This window comes from Polypterus senegalus, chromosome 11 (assembly GCF_016835505.1).
Source record: "Polypterus senegalus isolate Bchr_013 chromosome 11, ASM1683550v1, whole genome shotgun sequence".
Classification (NCBI taxonomy): Eukaryota; Metazoa; Chordata; class Cladistia; order Polypteriformes; family Polypteridae; genus Polypterus; species Polypterus senegalus.
The window spans coordinates 46,552,114-46,577,455 of record NC_053164.1 but is presented as its reverse complement, the minus strand read 5'-3'; the positions used below and the strand labels follow the sequence as shown (position 1 = coordinate 46,577,455).

At 42.7% G+C, this 25,342-nt stretch overlaps 1 protein-coding gene across 2 annotated transcripts in view; it reads left to right on the top strand.

The window, feature by feature from the left end:
• adgra2 (adhesion G protein-coupled receptor A2) overlaps positions 1-25,342 on the top strand; it is a 174,768-nt gene that overhangs the window by 93,519 nt on the left and 55,907 nt on the right. The window lies entirely within an intron of this gene.

Here is a 25,342-nt window from a genome sequence, read left to right as displayed (position 1 = left end):
ATGGGGTCCCCCCTCTGTAAACATCAGCCTGTCTCTCGTCATTTTAACCACCAGTGACTGATCTCAGCTTTGCTTGTGTAAACTGGGGTTCAGTACACAAGTTCCTGACCAATCAGAGCGCAGTGTCACTGAACTTGCTGACAGCTGGGCATTACCAAAAAATAAAGCCTTTTTGATAGTAAGTAACTGTGGGGAATGGGAGGAGAAGAGAGCAAGCTGCGGAGGACAAGACAGTAAAAGTCATCTGGAGTTAAAGTTTAAATTCTTAACAAATTAGGTATTTCCTGTTCTTATTAAAGCTGAAGAAGATTTATATCAAGTTTGTGTGTGCAGCTGCTGCTGTCAGACTGCATGTTGTACCCATCTTGCTGTCTTATGAAAGACTCTGAGGTCACTTGGTGGCCACGTGCTGCTAGTGGCTTGTCTTGTGTCTCTCAGGGCACTCCGAATTTCTCAGAATAATAGGGGCCTCTAGCGCAACCCCGACCAATCCTGCGCCCTTGTTAACTATCGCTTGTCACTCAGCAGGGCCGAAGGAAAGGCCAGCCACTGGCCACAGATGGCAACGGAAAAAAATACTTATAGTGAAAACAGCTCCTTCTAGTCCAGGAAATCATGATCTATAGGCATCGCTAAAGTCAAAAAGAAAATTAAAATTCACATCCAGTAGAAATGATGATGTGCTGGAAAGCTTACATCTAGAAGTTCAGAGACCCCTAGTTATAAAAATGAATTTTTAGCAAATATGTTCAACTTCTGGGGAAAGAGCAGACTTGCCACTGTTGGCCTTTTTGGCTGAGAGCCGCCCTCACTGAATCAACTTATTTTGAATTTCTTCCCGTTTTGCCTTTTATGCTCCCTCTGTGTGACCTGCAGTCCATTCTAGGGGTTTCTGTGCTCCTCTGCAAATCAAAATGGTGATGGTAGCAAGAAAGTCACCGGCCCACCATGATCCTGTCTTGCACTGTCCAGTCCGTCCAGTTCAGGGTGAAAGGGGGAAGAGCAGGGGGCACAAAGCAGAGATCAATACTAGACAGGCCACTCACACAAACTCAGCAAGGCAAATTTGGAGGCGGCAGTTAGCCATCTTTGGGATGTGGGAGGTAAGCTGGAGTACAAAGGGAAAAGCCCAGAGAGACACAGAGAGAACATGCACACCCTACACAGATGACAAGAGGGCAAGGATATGGAATGTGAGGCAGAGGTGCTAACTGTTGTGCCACCATGCTGCGCAAGCAAATGGATGATTAATCGGAGTATGTCGTTCTGCATTGCAAGTTACTGTACTTAAGAAGAGGCTATCATTAAAAAATGTTTGACTCTGAGTTTTAATAATCACTTTAGATTTCACACTGGCAGATTTTGGTTTTCCTGTCAACAAAATTCAGCTCTGAAATACAACAACCTGTTTTTGATCATTCCTTTATCAGCCTGTCCTAGTTAAAACAAGTCAGCTCTAATCTTCATCTTGGCCACAACGTTTTACCAAAATTAGCCAATTTATTTTTCATGAACATGTATTAGCTGTCATTTTAGATGTTAATATACCCGGAGACTCACCTAAGGCAATGGTACCCTACCCCGGTCCTAGGACCCCCATGGCTGCCGATTTTTGTTCCAGCCAATTTTCTAATCAACCAGGCATCTTCTCTATAACCGATCTTATTTTTGAATAAGGTGGTCTTTACTTTCTTCACTTATTCTACATTCAGTAAAGAGCAGTGAGTGAGATTTACAACTTATAAGAAATTTAGAAATATATTCATAGTTTTAAGTTCTTGTCATTTTTTTCCTAGTAATTTGCCCTTTTCTCTGGAGTTTGTATCCAGTTCGGATTAAGATGAATAACCCAATTAAGGCAGAAACCTAATTTCTTAATAATCCGCATTTACATGCACAAGTTAACTTCTGGTGTTCGCCTTTGACAAAACGCTCCAATGTCATTAAACTGCGAGTTAAACGTCATCATCATTCACCGCAAATCCGAAGATAAACATGACGCCTGTGAGAATTTCATTATGTTTTATAAATACGATTAGTCAAAATGACACTTTATTTATAGAGTTCTGTTAGCGGATTACATGAAGCAAACTCTTCTGCTTGGTTGTGCTATTGAGCCCAGCAAAGGAGCGGCGGTACCTGTGCTTCTTGTCTTACACCCAATGCAGCTGGAATAATAATAACACAGAGATTTTTACTTAAAATAAGTATTGCTTTACTAGGTACGTAAAAAATGATTGCACGACTTTAAATCTATTACTCTACTTCTCGAGATTGTGTTGCTCGTTAGCACTGTACATTCAGCTCTCATACATTTAGCGATTTATGAAATATGGAGACAGATTGTTTCAGCCTGGATAAGGAATAATGCGATCGCCCGAACATCTGCCTCTAGAAATGTTTTGTGGACGTTTTTACTTGCGGCTTCTGAAAGTATGTGTGTTGTAGGAAGCAATAAGATGCGCAGGATGACAGAGTGCAACGAACATGCACAGACTACAAAATTCCCGATTGAGGGTTTAAAAGGCCGTATAATCGGATTATTTACGGATAGGTCTAACACTGGTAATCGTTTTTTTCAGGGGCTAGTAACCCAGTTTCTCTAACCAGTTTAAGGGTTTACGTGGTATTATAGAAACCAGATTAACATGAATAGCGTGCATGCAAATGCACTGAAATGAGCTGAGTAGACAGGGGAGAAAACATAACGACACAAAATGATGAATGATGTGGCAGCAGAAATTCCAAAGCAGGCATTAATACTGCTACGTTTTGTGTTTATCATGCCATCATTATCATTTTCATTCTGCTCTTTCAGGTTTGGTTATTTCCTAATGATCACTCTGACCCCGAAGGAGTTGTGTCTTATCATTCAGTGTCACTTGCCAACCCCAAAATATTGTCAATTGCTTTTATTAGGATATAATAAAAAACAATATTTCAGCAAAAAATGCATGTATTTTGCAAGTTGTGAGCATATGAGTGGACGACTTGAATTGCGGATTAAGTGAAACAAATAACTTTATATTTTTTAATATACATTTTTATATATCGATCACCATATGTCTGTTTTATCAGAAAGTTTGTTATTTCCGTTATCTCTATAAAAACACAAGATTAGAAGTTTTCTTCTCGGCCAGCACTTCAAACAATACTGGTTAAGCAACATCTAAAAAAAAATATTCTCCATAAAGACCATAACATCTCCATCATGACCATAGATCCATTTTGGGGTGGCAAAGGACCAAAGTCTAAATAGAGGGTGTCACACCTGTGTGCATGGGAGGCAGCTAAAAGGCTCAAAGCGTTGGAGTTCAGTTGTCAGGTCCTGCTCCTGATTCTTCCTGGAGTCCATCATCCTGCCGACTACGCCACTGTGAAAGGTTTCAAACGAACACAGAAAGAGGTTTGGGGTCAGCCGCCCGTATACTTGAAATTGGCTGCCAAAATTGAAGGTTGTAGTTCAAAGTTTACAGAGTTTAGTCTAGAACAAGAACAAACAGATAGGGAAACATGGCGGCTTTAAAGTCAGGTAGTGGAAGTGATGTCATCAGGGCATGAACATCAGTGATCAGTGACATAATCGGGGTCGGAACCAGAAGTGATGTAATCGGTCCCAGAATGGGAAGTGACATCATGGAGCCAGAACAGGAAGTGACATCCTCAGACCCAGGTGGAATTTCACATGGTCGGTCTGCCGATGAAAAAGAGTAAGGATTAGTGCACTTTGCCATCCCCTGGTCAGGCATGGAATTACCTCCCTTTGAGCCTTTTAGCTGCCTCCCATGCACACATGTGTGACAGCAGCATTTGGAACCAAGTAGAAAACAGACATAGACAGGGTGGCAGTTCATTAGAAAGGATGCTAAGAACCTCATCCACAAGGAACATTTCGAGCCACCATTTAAATTAACAAACATGTGTTTGGGATGTGGGAAGAAATACCAGAGGAAAACATGGGGAACCCACAGACATTGGGAGAAAGTGCATGTCCCACAGATTTGAACCAAGGGGGCTGCATCTATAAGGCAGCTGTTAACCACTGCACCACCATGCCACCCATCTTGAAGACTTCTATTGGCTCATGGGAGCTGCCCAGATGGGAATGCTGGGATTCATTTCCTTATTAGAAGGTCCATGTGTAGCCAACTCTGATTGCTGAAATGTGCGCTTTGTTCATCAGCTGGGGAGCATACGCACCTTTAGGCTCTTTGCCAATGTATTCTGGCGTTGGCAGCTTTCTAGCTGTTGGTATCAAAGCCAAAGCATCTGGCATGCATGTGGCACTGGGTAGCGTGACAGACAACAAGTTCTTGGTGGGGGTCATCAATGTTCCTGAAAGGGGTACTGCCTTCCACTGTGGTGCACCTGCTGAGGGTCTCCCATGCTTAATCATCTTTTAGCTTGATGCCATCCACTAATCTGCTACCATAACTTTCATGCTCCAAGTTTGCTTTCTGTCCACTTGAACTCCTACAAGCGTCTGGCGCACAGTGACATTAGTGACATTACACCTTCAGACTCTAAACTTCCCAGTCATGAGGACAGCTCAGATATGTTAGTGACCGCACCACAGCACTACAACTAGACAGACCAGAGACATGAACATCAGGGTCCACTATGTCCTCATCAGCTAGGAGAACAAACATGCACTTTGCATTCATGATAGCCAGCTTGTCTTCTTTTTAATGTATAGTGCCAGCACACCCATTTGGAGTGATGAGCAAAGTTAGCAGACATACTTCATTTACTCATGCCTACTTTGGACCTGCTGTGCTGCCCTTTTCACTGCTCATTCTTCAGTGGTCATTCTTTTATACCTAAGCGTGTTGTATCAGTTGGTAGCACCATGTGTTACTGCATTACCTGCCACCTCTCAAAATTTAATTGTCAAAAACAGCTCCCCGGACTTTTGTACATCAGCAACATTTTATGTGAACTGCTGCCCCCTGCTGGTTTTTGAGCTTGCCTCTCCTTTCACAGGTCTTTTGAACGACTTCCATTGCCAGATCTCACTCTGGTGCCTCCTTTGACTCCTCTTTCTTGTGCTGTACGCTGACCATGTGACACTTCTTTATGGGACCACCCTTGGTGCCACCCGTCTTACCAATCGCTTCACATACTACAGTATGGCTGTGAAATCTGATTCAAGGGATTACTGTCCTTCATATGTCTTGAGGTTCTTTTCTGGAATTGTGCCAATTTGTGGGCAGACATCTACAACTCTCACTGCCCTCCGATGGCACTTTGCTCTTGCTGGATGAACCCGTTTCCCTGTCCATCTGCCCCTACTCTGTTTCCACTTCTTATGCCCCTTTCTCTTTTACCACCATGGTGATGTTGAGCATAACAGGCATGATGATTGGCTGATGGCTCTGCTTCTGGCACTCATAAAAGTTGCAGATGCAATTAGAACCAAATACTAACGTCAGGGGCCCCTGAACTCAGCCGTCCCTAACAAGCGACAGCTCCAAAAGGCTGTGGACAGATCCCAGCAAGCTGTCCACTGTTGATCTGAGGCGCCTTAATGAGAATAATGAGCCGAGGCTCTGGCGCAGCTCCAAGCCTGCTGCATGGGCTGCCTGAGAAAACAAACGACACTCCTAACAGGGGCTGGAAATGGCTTTAATTATCACGGATAATGGGGTCTTTGAGAGGCAGAACGCGTGCGCGTGCATGTGTGCGACAGACACAGTGGGACGCTTGCATGGGGACCGCTCTGTGTGTGTGTGTGTATGTGTGTGTGAGCTCCAAAAAAGCTCCAAAATTCAGATGCCATTAACTTGGAAACAAAAATCAATAAAAAGGGTGCAATAATGTACTTTAATAATGTACTCTCCTTTCTGGTAGTTATTCTGTAATGCCAGGGATTTGACATGGCACCGTAAGGTATAACCTATGAGGAACGATTGAAGGAGCTGAATGTTTTCAGCATAACCAAACATAGATTAGAAGCTGACATGATCAAAGATTTTTTAAATTATCAAAGAAATTAGTGCAATGGATTCCTGCTGTTACTTTATTGTGACAGACAGTAAGACATCAGGGACCTTCTGATCTCAATTTTTGGACAAACTGGGAGGAGAGCACTGTAAATCTGTTGGGCTGAATGACTAATTCTTCTACGATTCTTATCCCCTTTAATAAAAAGACAAGTGTCTGTGTGTGGCCGAGTATAAAAAATTTAAAATGGGCAAAACATGTAGAAGAATACCAAATAAGGGTCTAAAAATAAGAAAACTGATCTTATCGGCTTATGCTGTTGTCCGACGTTACAAGTTGGCTTCAACAGCATGACAGCGACTCTCTTACCCACACCCAGCCCAATTGAATAAGGTTTATAGGTTTAATGCTAATGACTGATGACTTCTGTTCTGTTGAACATTTGGTGAAAAGCCATAATGATAAATCAACACTGTAAAGGCCAACCCTGACACAGACAGGCGTAGGGCACAGTTATAACAGCATATGATTTATTTTCCTTTTCCCTTGTAGGAAATGTCTTCCCCGTTCCCCACAAGTCTAACACACAGTCCCAAAGCACAATATACTTCTTTTCTTCCTCCTTTTCTTTCTTTTTCTTCTCTTTCTCCTTCACTCTCTCCCAGCAAGCATTGTCCTCTTCCTCCTGACTCTGGCTCCCAGAGTATTGGCTGCTGGCTCCTTTTATAATGCACCCAGAAGTGCTCCAGGTGCTTGATGGCCTATTTCCGGCAGCACTTCCAGGCAGGGCTCAGCAGCAGCTACAGCATCCCCTGGTGGCACCCATGGATCCCAGCAGGGCTGCACCAAACTCCAACTCCCATGAAGCCCTGCGGGAGTCCTTGGCACCTGTTGCAACCCACAACTCACATATTAGGAAACCAAAGTCCCCACATGACTAGGCTAGAGTCACTAAACCAGGCCAATGCAGTAGCAACCACAGACACATTTTCCCAGCAAAACACTTCTACCATAAAAGTGGGAAGTTCAAAGAGTGATGTTGATAGGAAAACACGTAGCTCAATCCAAAGAGGAAAAGGCCAACACATGGGAAAGGGACTGGGTGCATGTTATTGTACCAAACTAAATGGGCAACCTATTTTTCAAAAAAAAAATAACATGAGGTTTACATTGATTACTTAGGTTTCAACCCATCTGAGGTGGGTAGCAGAACTGTTGTCAATGTAATAAGAGTAAAGCATGTGAGTAGAGTAGGTGTTGTGTTATGAGAGAGAAGCCGATGAATGCGCTATTGTGACCATGAGGCCAGCACTGAGAATAATTCAATGATACATAAAGGCTCTTTAGCAGCACCGGCAATCTGAGGCTGAGTACATCTTCAAGATATAAGCTTCAATCTTGGATGCACAGGCTGTCAAGATCTGGCATTAGGTCTGTGCATGTTTTGAGGTTGTGTAGATCACACCACAAAGGTATGTAAGAGACAGGGAGTGAACTGCAAGAACTAACTGTCCAGTTTAACAAAGTGAGGACTTGTACACTGTAGGTCAGCACAGGCTCTCGGTGGTTGTGTAGATATGATGAATATGGTTGTCTAGATCAGGCAGTAGACTTGAATAACGGGCAGGGAGTAGACTGTAGGGATAAACCATCCACCTTAACAAAGTGGGGACATACATTATGTTGACAAAGTATATAAACACCCCTCCACATTAGTGAGTTTGTATATTCCAGCCACAGCTGCTATTAATAGGTTCATGAAATAAAGCACATAGCCATGCAGTCCCCATTGACAAACAGTGGTTGAAGAGTGGGTCATACTGAAGAGTTCAGTGACTTTAAACGTGGCACCTTTGCCATAAGTCAATACGTGAAATTTCTGCTCTGCTAGATCTGCCCTGGTCCAACTACAAGTGCTATTATTGTGAAGTGGAAGGACCTTGGAGCAACAACAGCTCAGCCACAAAGTGCAGACCACGTAAACTCACCGAGCAGGGCTGCCGAGTGCTGAAGCACATAATGTGTAGAAATCGCCTGTCCTGTGTTACATCACTCACAACAGGGCTCCAAACTGCCTCTGAAAACAACATCAGTGCAAGGACTGCACATGGAGAGCTTCATGAAATGGGTTTTCATGGCCAAGCAGCTGCACACAAGCCTAAAATCACAATGTGCAATGCCAAGCATTGGCTGGAGTGGTTTAAGCACACCACCGTTGGATGCTGGAGCAGTGGTAATGTGTTCTCTGTTCTCTATCTAGTAGTCTAATGGATGAATATGGGTTTTGTTAGATGCTAGAAGAATGCTACCTTCCAGACTGCATAATGTAAAGTTTGGTGGAGGGGGGATAATTGTCTAGGGCTGGTTTTCTGGTTTTACGCTAGCCCCCTTAGTTCCAGTGAAGGGCACTGTTAATGCTAGAGCATACAATGACATTTTAGCCAACTATGCACTTCCAACTTTGTGGCAACAGTTCGGGAAGGTCATTTTCTATTCCAGCATGACTCTGCCCTTGTGCACAAACCCAGGTCCGTAATCACATGGTTTGATGAGTTTGGTGTCGAGGATCTTGAGCGGCCTTCACAAGGTCCTGAGCATACCCCCTGTTGAACACCTTTGGGATGAATTGGAACACTGATTGCAAGCCAGAACTGCTCATCCAACATCAGTACCTGACCTCACAAATGCTGAATGTGCAGAAAATGACCTCAGACACACACCAAAATATTGTGGAAAGCTTTCTGAGAAGAGTGGAGGCTCTTATAGCAGGAAAGGTTTTGTGATGGGATGTCCACACAGGTGTCCATGAACATTTGGTCATATACTGTTTACACTGTAGACAAGCACAAGGTCTTCATGGTTCTGAAGATATAATCAATGGCTTTGTAGGTCAGGCAGCAATCTTGTGTAAGGGGCAGGGAGTAGAATGTAGGAGGATTAACAAAACAGTGATACATATAGTGCCCTGTCGATAAATATAAACCCAATATAGTTGTGTCGAGTTATGATTAGAAGTCTATTGAGACATTATGTGAATTATATAGAAATTACATGGGACCGACTGACCGGACTCGGCTCTAGATGTGTGGATATTAGGTAGTCACCTGTAGTAAACATGAGTTGTGTAAATATTTTGTAGATCTGTAAAGTTCTGTGGGAGGCAGTGAACTAGACACGGAGAAGCTATCCAGATCAGATACTATAGTTGTGTGTAGTGGGGTAGTGACTTTAGGTGAATACGGGCTTTCTAGGTTGCATAGATATGATCAACAGCATTGCGTAGATAAGCCACTTAAGTTGTGTATGGGATGAGAGTAGACTGTCCAGATCAATCATTTCAGTAATTTTCACTCGAGGTAAACCATAGGCTTCTTATGTACGTATAGCCCTGATCATTAATTTTAGTTTACCAGTCTGGAAATTTGTGTAAAACCCAGCAATGGGTCGTATACTCTATGGCACGGGTGTCAAACTCCAGTCTTGGAGGGCTGAGTGGCTGCAGGTTTTCATTCTAACCACCTTCTTAATTAATGACCAGTTTTTGCTGCTTATTAACTTCTTTTGCCTTAATTTTAATTAACTTTCCTCGGGTTCCTTTATTGTTTCTTTTTCCTTAATTAGCAGCAAAATAATAGTGAGACACAAAACAAGCCACCACATGACCAGCTCACCAGAAATAAAGAAAGGTGAAGGTCTCAGTAAGGTTGGTCTCTCAGGTCACTAAAACATTTTGACAATGTTCTTAGAAAAAACAGAAAATCAACAGTTTTGGAAATGTCTGCTGTGGCAAAATGAGAGCAGCAATAAGCTATGAAATTAAATCCATCCTTTATCCAACCCGCTATATCCAAACTAAAGGGTCACGGGGTTCTGCTGGAGCCAATCCCAGTGCACAAGGCAGGAAACAAACCCTTGGCAGGGCACCATCCCACCACAGGGCACACACACCAGGGACAATTTAGAATCACCAATGCACCTAACCTGCATGTTTTTGGACTGTGAGAGGAAACCGGAGCACCCGGAGGAAACCCACACGGACATGGGGAGAACATGCAAACTCCACGCAGGGAGGACCTGGGAAGCAAACCCAGGTCTCCTAACTGCGAGGCAGCAGTGCTACCCACTGTGCCACCGTGCCACCCCATGGAATTAAATAATGGGTTTAATTAACAGCAAGAATCAGCTTCTCATTAAGAAACTGATTGGAGTGAAATTGGTTGGCATTTGAAGCCCCAATTTAGCTGGTCATCTGTTGGCTTGTTTCACATATTATTTCTGCTTGGCTGTCATTTAATGGAGGAAAGAATCAATTCAGAGCACTGGATCCTTAAAAACAGGGCTATTAACATGAAAGGAAAAGGAATTTAATTGGCAGTGAAAACTGGTCACTGATTAGGAAAAGGGTTTCAATGAAAACCTGCAGCAACTGTGGCCCATCAGGCGTGGAGTTCAACACCCCTGCTATGGACAAGCTCGCTGGTTGTGTGTGGTAGGAAGTCACCTTTGGAAAGTATACTCTTCCTAAACACAAGCTCTTTAAGGTTGTGTATTTATCATCAGCAAGGTTGTGTGGATGAAACAGAGAAGTTCTGTTGGGTAGGAAGTGAAACTTGTGTAAATATGATTAACAACACTGTGAAGATCAGACTGGAATGTTGTGTAGAGCAAGCTGTGAACTACTGTAAGAATTCAGGATCTGGAGATATGTTCATTCTAGTAAAACAAAGGGTTTTTTGAATTTGCATAGATACTACAATACACTTTTAGTCAGTGAAGTTGTGTAGTTTTACACTGTCTCGGCTCAACACAGAGGCAGTGTCTGTGCAGTCAGTGTACTGTTTAGGCACTTTGAGCTTCTGAATAAACAGGCATAGATGTTGTGTAGCCACCGATAGTGTAAGTATTGATGTGCCAAGATTATGAATGGGGTCAGTGAGCATGTGTGATGTGGCAAGTTGGGGCCATCTCGGGTCCCCAAACCCTTGACACAATTACACAAACACAAGCCATGGTTTCAAATAACCTTTCATGTCATGTTTATATCTGCAATGCAGGCAGACGCACATCACAAAACCTCCCATCTACTTTCGTTCTCCCAAATCTCCTCCAGAAAGTTTTGTCCTCCTCTTCCTCCTGACTCCAACTCCTTGAGTGAGACGAGGAGGCCCATTTTATGCTGGACACAGGTTGACTTTTGGCACCACAACATTGCACAAAGGAGAACTTCTGGGTGAGGTGGAAGGCCCTCATAGAAGAGATAGCCATTCCTATCTATGGGACTGTCCAACAGGAATACTGTTCCCAGTATGTCAAGCAGGTGTGTGTATGGATCCACCAGCTCAGGAAAAGTCACCCCCTGTCAATCCATTTTATACTCCTATCCAGAAAAGGAAATGCCGTCCATCCTGGCTAGGACATCATTGCTGTGTCACCTCCCTTTACAGTAAGTAAAACAGAGTTGTGAAGATGGCATTAATTTGTAGAGGTATGGCACTGGTGATACAAAATTGGCCCTTAATATGTGTGCTTATTATATGTGTTTGTTTATCCTGTGATGGGCAGAACTCCCGTCCAGGGATTGTTTCATCCTTATGCATGAAGCTTCACTATGACCCTGCTCTGTATGAGTGGGTTTGGTTGTTATTAAAATGGCTGGCTATCCAGGATTACAAGCAGTGATGACAAATAGACACTGGTGATTTGAGCTTATGAATGAGTGAATAAGCATGCAAGGCGTACAGAACTGGTTGTATAGATCACTTACAAATTATATTGTGACATTTTTGAGATCTTTTGTAATGGTGCTGCACTCCAAAATGCGATTCACACATCTGTTGACGGTTACCGCCAAGGCAACTGCAAGTTCAAAGCCTCCCCACGTAACATGTCTGTCACTTGATGGGTGATGCAGGGAACATTCTAACCCGGTCACAGACCTGGCCCCATCCCTGCTCATTTGCTGAGTCTGTGTGTTTTGAAATGGTAGCTCCCGTTTGAATAAATACTCGGACTGTTCCTGTTTGGATTGGAATAAAGTTGATTTTCTTGAAGCCTTTGGACTCGGTGTCTTCTCTCGGGTGCAAGACAGTGACTCGTGCGTCATAATATAAAGGAGTAGAAGATCCTCATCAGACGTACAAGTTGTATAGCTTGAAAATCACATAGGCGAGGACGCAGTGAGTGAATAGAATTGATATTGATGTTTCTGAATGTACCTGCAAAGTGGTTGTGTAATCACAATTTATTGTGTAGGCAAAGTTGTATTAATCGCTCTGAGAAGTTGTGTAGAGGTGCTGTCCAAGCTTATGGGCAGACTCAACATCGAGATTGTGTAGAACATCATGGTGTAGGCTCGGCAGTAAATTGTATAGAGACAGATCAACAGTTAGCTGATAGTATAGGGCAGAAGAGTTCGGCAGATAGAGGACTCAATGGCACACTGTTGGTGCAGACTCTCTATGATTTGTACAGATGTGCTGATCCAGCAGTTAATTTTGTGCACTGATGTTGTGTAGACATCAGTACCTCGATCATTTTTAGACAAGTGCCTCTCCAGAAGTGTGGAATCACAGATATAAAAGTGTGTCGGCATCTCTCAGGAACACCCGCGACACCACGAGAGGGTTAATGGTGCACAGAGTAGCGCTGATGGAATCCAGATGTGCCTGTTAGATAAACTGGAGGAAGGGGGGAATGTTTACTGACCGCTCACAAGTTCACTGTGGAACGGGGGGTTAGTGAAACTCCACTCTCCTTCCTGCCTCTCTGTCGCTCTTTTTTTTTTTTTTTTCCTCCTTACTTAAATGCATCTCGGTTCATTGGGAAGCAGATGTGAGACTCTCCAACAAAGAGAGCGCCTCTCCCTGGCGGCACCTTTTGGAGCTAGAGTCTGCTCTCTGAATTCCTGAGTCTTACTATTCGGGAGAACAGGAACTCAAGCACAAGCTGCAACAACAATGGTGGTCAGGCAGGGGGGAAGGGGTGCAGGAATAAGGGCTGGAAGTGACTTGTGGAAGACAACGTGAAAGGCTGGGGCCATCCTGTATTCTACTTAGCAGGCCTCCTTCATACATCAGGTTGGGGTCTAGAGGTGAATACAGAGAGACCGAGGAGCATGTGTACATAGTGGCCTTATCTTTATATTTACAGTGTAATCCACTATGGTCACTGGCATCAGGTTTTGTTTCTTTCTGATTACCAGTCTAGGGTACTGGAAGCAATCCATGTCCACTTGAAGGCAGATCCTCCAGCAACTGCTGTCCTGAAGCATTTACAAATGAAGGCCTGATGTCACACAGAGAGCATTCTGGTCACATTACTGCCTGTAAAGTCACACCAAGAGATTTCTGCATTTGCAGCTTTTACCCTCTGAGCCCTGCTAATACATGTAAAGCGGGTAACTGTTGTGATTTGTGATAAATATATTTCTCTTCAGAGATATTTTTCTTCTTGATTTTCGAGGTGGTTTAGAACATGGGGAAATTTCCCCTTGTCTAGAATTAATATTTAACAAAGTCTTTTAGGTGTTACTATAATGCAAATTTGTTTTTTATTTGGTGGCCCCATTTTGCAATGATGTTGTTTAGATGCTGGAGTCATGGCCTTAGAAGTTGCACATCAACTTATCACGCCAGCAGCGGTATAAAGATTGACATCACAGTATCAGCGACATCCAAGATTGTGCATGCTTACTAAAGAATCCTGAAGTTATTAAAATCTCAGTTTTCTGACTTTCTGCTTCATTTGACTTTGAATCCTTTTTAGGGATTTTGTTGTGTTGCCAGTACCTTTGGCTTTCTGATGTTGGTTTCTGCTTTCCTTTTGACCATGTTTCTCTTCTGGTTCTTCCTAATAATTAACATCCTTGTGGCCTGCCATTTTATTAAAACACCATGATAGAATAGCAGAATGTTGCATGTTGATTGGCACTGCACTGCACTGTTGATGTGACAATAATGAGCCATACACCTTTTAAGTCATAATAGAAGGTGAAGTGAACCAGTTAAGGGAAAATTATAGGCCAATGGATGATCTGGAAGTCCTCTAGATTCAATGCCTTTAAGCTCAAGGCCATACAGGGAGTCACCAACTGAACAAGGAGTCTTCTAGGTTCAAAACATTTTCACAGTGGGCCACACCACCAGCTGTTATCTCATACAAGAGGTGGTGACCAGGTTATGTCATGAGCCAGTGATTAATGTGTAGGTCATGTAGGTTGACTGAGCTGCACAGGGAATAATTAAAACTTCTAAACCATCAACCACTAAGTGACAGTGCCTCCTCTGATATTACATTTAGATGTGTGGTTTTCTAGCTTTGAGACATTCAGTGAGTTGCTGAACTACAGGGTGCAGCAGAAATAACTCCCACATTTTGAAAAATCACTGTGGGATTCCCAAAGCAGGTAGAGGGTTGCAGTCCATTCAGTTAAGTACGGTACATAATAAAGTTTTTAGTCGTCACCATGCCGTGGTCGGGTGAGCATCGAGGTTTTGTAGTGGAGGCTTGTTTCAAAAATGGTGAATCTGTGTCGTCTATAGGTGTCATTGGGCCTTACTTTTTTGAAGAGGGTGGAGTCACAGTTACTGTGAATTCCAGTCGATACTGCGACATGCTGGAGAATTTTCTGCGCCCGAAAATTGAAGAGTATGGGGAAGAACACAACCTAGAGGACTTCTGGTTCCAAAAGGATGGAGCTACGGCCCATACAGCATGTCGTCCACGCAAAATTTTGCAGAAGATGTTCCGGGGTCGAGTGGTCTCCTTACGCGAGGCAGTTCCGTGGCCACCGCGCTTTCCTGATTTAAGTCCCTGTGACTTTTTTCTGTGGGGGTACCTCAAGGCCGAGGTTTTCAAATATCGTCCTCGGTCCTTGGACCAACTAAAGGATGCCATTCAAGAAGAAATTGAAGGAATTTCGCCCGACATGCTAGTGAGAGTGATGGAAAACTTCCGAGAACGGCTCCAAATGTATATCAGCCGTCAAGGCCACCATTTGGATGATATAATTTTTAAAACATAAAGTAAAAAAAACTTTTTTATATCTACATTTGGGAAATAAAAAGTTTTTGGTGATACCTCGTACCATTTTTTTTCAATCCCCCTTTGAAATGTGGGAGTTATTTCTGCCGCACCCTGTATAAGTCTGATATCTTTTTGCACCATGACATCTTTGATGTTAAACTAGGAGAGCAGTTGATCTGACTCTTAGTCATACAACAAAAGAAATTTGACAAAACAAGAGGAGACCATTCAGTCCATCAAGTCCGTTTGTTTAGCTAACAGTTAAGCCATCCCAATATCTCATCCAAATTTTTCTTAAAGGTTGTCAAGGTTTCTGCTTCAACTATATATGGCTTAGTAGTTTGTTCCAAATTCCAACACCCTTTAAAGACAGTGTAATGAAGTTCTTCCTGGCTTCAGTCCTAAATGATCTTCCTCATGGGAGAGATTACTTTAACAGGGCATGGAGCAAAGAAGATCTCATGCACTCCCAGGGTTGGCACTTGTGTGAGGTATGATCACATAATGATGTGTGATCAAAGCATTAATGTTTCAGTGCATGTGTAGAGCTGTCTGTGCCTACATGGATTTTTCTCCGACTTTTCTTCAGTTTCCCCCCACACATTCCAAAGAAAAACAGGTTTGGTGTATTGACACCTCTAAGTGGTCTCAGTATGAATTTGTGTGGGACTGTGCTCAATGAAACGCTGGCTGGTTCAGGGTTCATTCCCATATTGTGTGGCCAGGATGAGCACTGAATGAATAAGCAGGTTAGTTAAAGAATGAATGAATGGATGGATGATACCTGGAAATGACCATCAAATTGAATTCTCAAAGGCAGAGGGCACCGGGGTATCGCCCTTCAGCTTTTCACAGCTAAAATGAGTCTATCCATTGAAACTGAGCGGCTGGAGTCCAGACTGGGTGTGGTAGTGCACTTAGAAATGACCACAAATATGAGCAAATTAATGGAGTTATTGAAAATGATAGTGATAAGGCAGGCCTAAAGCTGAAAATAAGTGTGGAAGCATACTTGTGGAAGCATACTTGGAAACAACTGAAAGCGTAAATAAATTGATGTGGCAGCCAAACTTGGAAAAGATAGAAAACGTTAATAAATGGATGTGGACACATACTTGGAAACAACCAAAAATGTGTATAAATGGATATGGCAACGTAGTTAAAAGTGACTGAAATCATAAACTACATTTTTTAACTGCAGAAATAGGTGTGACAATGTAGTTAAAAATAACAATGACCAAAAATGAGAATGACTCAGTAGTGCTAGAGTCATCAGATTTTACAGACGATATGTGTGGCCAGCTATTGTAGTTTAATCAAAAATGAGCACAAAGGGATGGCAGTAACTGCAGCATACTTGTGGAGTTTAATTTGGCATATAACAGCCATAATGGATGAACTGATATCCCAACTGGGCTGGCTCCCATTCCACTTCCGGGTTGGGCAGAAAAAATTATGGACTGACCAGGGGAAGCTGCCTTACAAGGATCAGTCATTCCTCCAGTACAATAGGTGGCAGTGCACCTCTGTTCTGGCTTCATTTTGGACACCTGCAGGGCTGCACTGGACTTGCAGTCTGGGAAGGCAGCCTTGTTGGGTTCCTCAGGGAGCACTTCCAGGAGAAGACTCCTATATTGCACGGCAGTTCCACCTGACCCGGAAGTGCTTCCTGGATGTAATGTTCTTGCCCTGAAAGATGCAGAAGTGCTTCCTGGGAGTAATGTTCTTGCCCTGGAAGTCCTCCAGGTTCCAACATAAAGGTAGGTGCCCCACCTCTCTCGGGTGAGTTGGAGTAGGTGGACATCATTCACTTGAGAGGAGTGGAGAAGGAGAATAAAGAATTGGAATTGTGACTATGATTGTGTTGAGGGAAAAGAGCTTGCGAAAAGGTATTTTGCATAATAAATAAATACTTTTTTGAACCCAGGACTGTTGCTTGCGTGGTTGTGTTTGAGGTTTGGGGGTTCAAGACCCCCCAGAGGTCACAAGCAGTAAACATTTGGCTGTAATTGTCAACATGATACATTTCGCCCATTTCCCTCGTGCAGTCACTCCAAGAGCTCATACCATTATTGTTAACTGTACGCTTCTCCTGTGTCAACAGGGGTGGTCTTGGTGGGCCTCCTTGACAGTTTTACTTTGGTGCTGGCCTTGTGTTTATCAAATTACCCGCTTGTGAAGTTGCATATAAAATGGTGATAGCCATGGAGGCACACTGACCTAGTGGTTATTTTGGCTTCAGGGTGCTTCTTTAATTCCAGGATTGGCATGTTAGGCCCTGACAGCACCTCTAAGGTGACACAGCTTGCATTTACAATTGAACCTTTTAATTTGCTGTCTTTTTCCCCTCATCTACAGCATACTGCTGCAGATATAATTTCATTAGCACATGAGATGGCCTGGCTCAGGGTCATAATGGTGGTAGTGCCTGGTTTCGTAGTCACTTGGCCTCCATGTCTTTAAGCATTCAGCCACACACTGAGCTACTTGGTGAATTGAGAGCTTTTCCTTCAACACCTTCTCCCACCAGATTATGCCACCACAAAGTCATAGTTGGAATTTGTGTGATCTGGATGAGGTCCATACAGTGAGCTTGAGTCTGAACTAGAAGTGGCAGGCGTAGAAGCTGGCTGGTTATATGCCTCAATTATTTGCCTGAAGGCCTGCAAGACATTCTAAAACAGGGAAATCATTTAAACTGAATTGGTCGAATTAAAAAAGAAAGGCCTTACTGTGCCTTCAGGCAAGCGTGTCTCCAACAGCTGTGTGTCTGGTAGGGTTTTGTTCTAAAAGCCATCACCGAATAAATCAACATTGTGTATGTCCCAGCATCTCAATCTCATCTTCAGGAAGGTCACTGTGCAAGAGTGTGCTTAGCATGGCTTGGGGAAGGAGACAGGCAGAGCGGGAGAGAAAGAGAGATGTTTATCTTTTCTACGATTTCGCCTGTATAAACACTGCCAGCACAGTCCTTCACAGAGAGCTGTATGATTGCCTTAGCTCGCCGCAAAGCATAGCTCCTGGAAACCTGGCGCCATTAACCCTCATTGTGCCAGGCGTTTACACTGTAAATGCTCCTTCGCAGATCTTTACAAAATGAGGAGTCCCTTTGTATCGAGTAATTTATGTATCATGGACAATTTTTCACATGGTAAGGACTTCCATTGAAGCGTAATTCATAGGGTAAGATTCCATATGGATTTTCTCGTATGCCTTTTGACCTTATAACAGCACGCTCATCACCCTCCTACGTTCTGTAAACTCTCTGGCTTGTTCATACATACAGTATATTCACTGTTAAGCCCCCTCCTCAAAAACACCTCATTATGTTGATGTTAACCACTACATTGGTGGAGTAGCCTTTGAAGTCTTTTATGTTGTGATGACCCCCATATGAGTTTTTATATTCTAAGTGTTCTCTTGTAGAATTCTCTGAATCAACTTAATACAATTTGGCTAATTTGATGTATATGTCCCTTCACTAGACTTTATTAGCAGAGGAAGTGACACCAGTTAGACATTACATTTCTCACTTGTATCCTGCTCTGTCCCACATGTCACCTGTTGCAGATCTGATCAAATCACTACACTGACATCATAATGGTCACAGTGGACAGTTTCCAGTGCTTTCTTTACCCCTCACCGCCCCATCAGGTCCCTACAATGATATTATAATGTTCTTATTGGACAGCCCACACTGCTGCTGCTGATATCATTAGATGCATTTGTCACTGGCTTATCATGTATCTACACAAATCTGATAAAACTCACAATGTACAACACCACCTCAATAATTGGTGAGACCTAAACTCTACAGGAAGCATTTTTCACTAATTCAATTGTTCTTTCCAACGATATAATAAAGGGTGCAATAAACAGCATCTCCTACTGGTGGTATTAGACTACCTATTAACAACATCATCAGCCTTATTTACAAATCTCACACTATCCACCACAGCTACTCATGTCAACAGACTCCAAAAAGCCAGCTTCTTCAGGCGTGACATCAGTGTTTTTATGAAGTTCACAATAATATGAGGGCAACTCCATTGTTTCTTCAGCCATGTACAACAAATCTATAAAGTGCACAGTAGACAGCACCCAAAACTGTTGGCCTGGAGGACTCGTAATCAAACGCACCCCACTGAGCCTCATCAGGTGTCTGAACTGGTACAACATCACTGGGGCTGTGATTAGGGGGCACCCGATTGTGCCAAACCCCTCAGTTGTTCATTAAGCCCTTATGCCAGTCATAATAATGTCTTATTTGACTGAGACCTTGCATTTCATCTGATTCTTGCAGTAATAAGACTGGCGTTACAAAGCTCACACTTTATTTTAGGAAAGCAGAGCAGAAGGTATGAGAAGAGCATGTAGTGTGTACCTTGAAACTCCAACATGGCACCTGTCCTAAGATGCTGCCTCTGCACACATGCACAGCTTTTCAATTGTAGACACCCAATTCAATCACCTTCCTGCCTTTTGTAGGGATTACTCCTTCTTAATCAAGAGAATTTAATAGATCGCCTTTGCCATGGAACAGTTAAAGTATTCCTCGACTTGAGTCAATTAAGGAAACAGACCAAGGCAACTTGATGAATCTGAATTGGCACAGCTCACTTCTGCCCCCTATGCCTCTGATGCACCCCAGAAAGCCACTTGCATCACTTGTGTCACAGGGTGGCCTTGCTCAAATATAAAGGTGGTGTGCCTTGTGGTGGCCACCTCTTCTGATGTCTCAGATTCCTTTTTTCCCCTCAATCTCCTCCTTCAGATCACCAAAGGACCAGGCTTAGGACTCTGCCCCAGCAGGTAGTGCTTGACAACTCTGCTTGAATTACTCCAGATAACTTGACAAGTAAGCCAAAACCTGGCAGACGTGAACATTCTGAGAGCAGAAATTGCAAATATTGACGGGACCCAGAATGAGAAACTAGGGTAGGTCATTAATAACCTGTTAGTGACAAGCCACCTTATTTTCCACTGTGGCTTTAAGGCATACTCAGAGCTTCATATTCAGGGTGAAGAAAATAATCCAAACGACTCTCCAGGAAGGCAGGAAATGGGTATAAAAATAAGCGTTAGGCTGCTCCTAACTTCCTGTTGAGGGGGCTGAGGGGAGCATAGTGCCCCATTGTGAGCAAGAGGGCTGATAATTAGACAGAGGAGACTCTGTTCAGAACTCCGAGGGCCGTAGCCAGAGTAAACTGTATAAAAGTGAGGAAATTGTACAAATAAATGTGCGGCATGGAGGGCCCCTTAAATCTGAATTGATAAAAGCAGAAAGAAATGCCCGCCGCCCATCCGCTGCAGAAACCTACACTTGGGAAGTAGGGGAGTGTTTGTGTTCAACATTTTAATGGAGTGGACAGGAAAGACCTCTATACCAGAAATAAACAAATAAACTCCATTTCCACTGTGCTCCAGCTTCCAGTCCCATGACAAAGGCCGTTATACATCATCAGATATCACCGACTTTTAGCTCTCAACACCCTGACAAAGAATCTATCGTCATATAGCACCTACCCACAGTTTATAATGCTCTAACAAAGACATTTGTGACCTTTCAATTACGTTCTATCTCTGCTCGCAGTACCCTGAAAAATACATCTAAATATATTCTTACAGTGCTTACTTGGAGCCCTGATCAAGAGTGCACGTCATCTTATAGCACCCATTTTGAGTTCCCAACACCTTTGACAAACACCACTACTTGTTTTTTTTATAATATCTACCCTGAGCTCCCAGCCACATAACCAAAAGTCCTTTACATCTTCTCATACACCTTACTGTCAGTTCCCAGCACCATGACAAAGTCTCTATGCAGACACTTAACTGCACTTATTCTGGCACACTGAAGGTGACCTCTGTATATCACCCTTTTGTACCCAACTATGACATGTGTGTGTTTCAGTCTAACAGCACCTAACAAAGCTCCCTAGCCATCTTCATAAGTTGTATACTTCATCCCAGTGACCCAATACTGTACATTACCTTACAGCATCTAAATTCAGTTCCCTGCCAAAGACCCATATACATGTTTTAAAAGCAATTACTGTCCCAAAAAGAATATTGGAGTTTTAAAGAGCTGTTGCTTGGCGCCCATTCACCGCGCAAATTTTCTTTTCTTGGAAATCGTGCAAAAAACGTTTCGTCTTGAGGGAGTCTCATTCATGTTCGATAACTGCATGAGGGTTTTCTTCACCCCAGATTCGTACATTATGACAATTTACCTTCCCACTAATGTGAAACATAGCCTCATTCATTGGTCTCCAAATTTTGCTGGATGAAAGTCAACTTGATGCGTCTTATCCCCTTGTCTAAGGGCCTACACCAACTACAGACGACACGGTTTCATAACCAACCGGCGTCGGAGAATTCTCCATACACTTGACTTGACTTGGTATCTGTAACTCATGACTTGCTCGTTGAACTGATTTCGATGGGCTCCGAGTGAACACCATTTGCACTCAGGCGACTTTTTCAGCAGAGGAGGAAGTTCAAGGTCGCTCGATGCTTTTACCTTTGCAGATACACCCAGTATCCCGAAATTGCTGGTACCATCGACGGATGTTATTGTCATTTGGAGGGACAGTCCCATATTTTTGACGAAATGCCCACTGCACAGTAACAACTGATTGAGTTCTGGTGAATTTGCAAATGCAAAAAGCTTTTTGTTGTGGCACAGCTATAACTGAAAACGTAACTAATCGAAACAACACACTGTTAGCTTTTTGATAAGCACTAGCACCATCTATCGGCAACGAAATTAAACTAGATTACTTCCTCAAGACACCACTAGGTTGCTCCGCCAAGCTACAGCTCTTTAAAACTCTGGTATTCTTTTTGGGTCACCCTGTATTCTATTATTCTATTATAGTGGCTACTGCCACCTTTACAAAGTCCACTTTATGTGTGTTTAATGCATCTCTTAGTCCTAAATACACTTAATGGACTATCATTACCATCCAAGATCCAAGATCTCTGCTCTCTCCATCATCTGATTGAATCCACTCTACCACAACACCTGACAAAGAGCCTACAGTATATATTCTACTTTCTATACATTGTACTTGAACTTCTTTGCCAGAGGGTGTGAGGGACTGAGGAATTTAATTAGCCACTTCACTCTAACTGCTGTTGAGTGGCCCTAAAAAGGAGCATTGGCTTCTTCCACTGACATTACCACCAGAAGGCTCCATGCGCTCTCAGCTGCTTCAGTTCTTTACCCTCTCATACACACCAGTTGGCTCCACCTCAATCCATTATTCTGGGGTTGGAGGCAACCCATTTACCACTGTTTTCTGGTGCTCTGTGAACCAACTCAAAACCAAGGTGCACATCTGAGACTCACTGGCAGTGGTGGTTATGCATCAGGGCTGATGGACTCCAGCAGAAGATATGACTCTTAAGCAACACCTAACCTAAACAAAGGATCCCCTTTCCACGCTTCAATTTAATTTGGTGCAGAACTGTGCCCCCAAAATGCTCAGTCACCTTTTTGCCACAAAATATCACCGGCCTTTTGCAAATGTTTAATTGATGTTTGTTAAACCGCACTTTCAGAAATCGATTTCCTGCAGATGTGAAGCTGCACTCATCAATTAGTTTGGTACATTCAATGAAATACACAGATTCAAAAAGGAAGGTGAAGTAGACCTGACATAAAGTTTGGGAATTTTTTCTAGGTCAAATCCTGTACCTGATTTATCTTTATAATTTATAAGTAGATGTGCCTATAGGGGGTGTCTTTGGTGGGGCAGTGAAGTGAGGTAATGGGGCAGGGATGTCTTATCTATAGATAGATAGATAGATAGATAGATAGATAGATAGATAGATGGGAAAGGCACTATATAATAGATAGATAGATAGATAGATAGATAGATAGATAGATAGATAGATAGATAGATAGATAGATAGATAGATAGATAGAAAACGAATGAACATACAAACTAACTTACTTACTTTATTTGTCCTAAAGGAAAATTTAGCTTTTTACAGATGCTTAAGAAATATTACCACAAACACCAACAGCCCCCCTCAAAGAAGCATAAAGAATTACAAAAAGGAATAAAAACACCTAACAAGGTAAAGATAATTGAGCTGTCCCAGAGAGGCATTATGCAGGTGTATTCCTGTTAGTATAAATGAGCACCATTAGTGTTTCTTGACACACTTCTGCTGAATAATTTGTTAGCTGAAAGTCCTAAGTGTTAGTGTGTCAGAGAGAGGATGTGCAGCATTGTTCATAATGGCACTCAGGTTTGCCTTATTTTGTAGTATCTAATCTCCAAAATGACAAGGACCCTATAGACCTATTTATATAATTTGATTTCATCTTGTCTCACCCTGACAAAGCCCCCTGTATACCTTGCACAACCTCGTGGTCAGTTCCCTGCACCCTAACAAAGTCATTTATCCATTATCTGTATTGTTTTTTGTCAGCATACTATGTTGGATTTTGGTCACCTACACCCCGATAAAGCCTGCTTATAGCAGACATCTTGTTGCACATGTTCTCTGTCTTTATACTTTCCAAATGAACCCAGTCTCATTTCCCAGCATCCAACAGTGTGTATTCTTATCGCATGTATTTTCAACTTCCAGCATACTAGAAAGATCACAATACCATGCATTTTCAGACACCAGGACCCTGAAAGTGCTCCTGTACATTCTATTGTTTTTATCTATTTATCCAAGGTGACTTACAAAGCAAGTTATAACACATACAACAATGGTTAGAAGGTGCAAGCATCAAAAGCAACAGAGAACAAGATCAAAAACTGAGCAAGAGAGAGTCATACTTCTACTGTATCATTAATACTGCAACTAGACAAAGATCACCATCCTAAACAGCAGTAGCTATCCTGAAGAAGAGACACAAAGGAGTTCCAAAATATTTTATGTAAAATTATATTACAGCTCACGTTGTCAGAACCTTGCATGTTGTTTGTGCACCATTCCCATAACCCAACATGCCTGCATCTCACTGCATCCACTGTCACGTTGTAGCTCCATGACATTGACACTGTGCATTTTCTCGTCTTTCTCAGCCTGATCAACTATACCTAAACATGTGCCCTTCATTAATGCCCATCATTTTGAAAATGTTCCCTTAGGCCAGGGGTGGGCAAAGTCATTCCTGAAGGGCCGCAGTGGCCGCAGGTTTTTGTTCTAACCCAGTTACTTAATCAGAAGCACTTATTGCTCAAGTAACACTTCTTCATTTTAGTTGTCTCGCTCATTATGATTTTGAACCCTTATTGCCTATTTTAGTCTTAAACAGCTGGAATTCTTGGTTTTTAATTGCTCCTTATTAGCAATAAGATGCAAATGACAAAAGAAACTAGCATTTCTCCATTTAACTTGTTTCCTTTTACACCTGTGTGTATTTAATTTGCACTATTGGGTTTAATTAAATACTTAGAAGGAAAGTGAAGAGAAAAAAGTGAAGGGCTAAGAATTACTCCTCAATTTTAGACTACTAATTTGGACAATATCCTTAGAAAAGAAAAAGAATCTAGTGTATGAGAATGACCTGACGTGTCAGATTTAAAGCATTAACAAGTCATGAAATTAAATTATTGGCAAGGATTATTTTCTAATTAAGCAACTGGGTTGGAACAAAAACCTGCAGCCACTGCGGCCCCCCTGGACTGACTTTGCCCACCCCTGCCTTAGAGTACCACTTCTTAACCACTAAAACTTCTCCCACCACTTGGACAAATGACTCCTTAACCAATTAATGGACTCACTTTCAGCTCCCAGAATTTTGACCAAAAATCATCTTTATCTTTTTTCTTGTACCCCATTTCAGGTTACAGAACCCTGGAAAACAAACCTCCACCTTCAATCATATAGAGACCCCTTTTGATGTAATACACCTTAAAAGAATTGCAGCGCACTCTAGGAGATGACCCCTATACCTCATACTGTGTGTAATCTCACCTCGTTGCACACTAGACCCCCCACCTCACTAATGCTATATCCATTGTCGGCCATAAGCACCTGTCATGGGCCCCTGCAGAGCTTTCCACTCTCAAGAATGTCTCCATCCTCCATCCTGGCAGTACACGTTCATTTTGCTTGTTACTTCCTCCATTTCCCTGTTGACTTCTAAGCTCCACATTCCCCATTCAGGTGATAAGAGAGTCTGTGTGAATAAAAAGTCATTTATCTTCAAAGAGACGTTCCCCGTCCCGATGAGTAAGGATGGCCACAGTTTTTCATTCTATCGATGTCTTAATTAGACGCCGATCTGTGGTGTGTACTGGCCTGATTGGACCCGTTTGTTCCAGTTCAGACTTTAGAGCTAACCAATAGTGCAGGTTTCCCCTCACATGCTTATTGCACAGGAGTTGATGCAGTCTTGGAT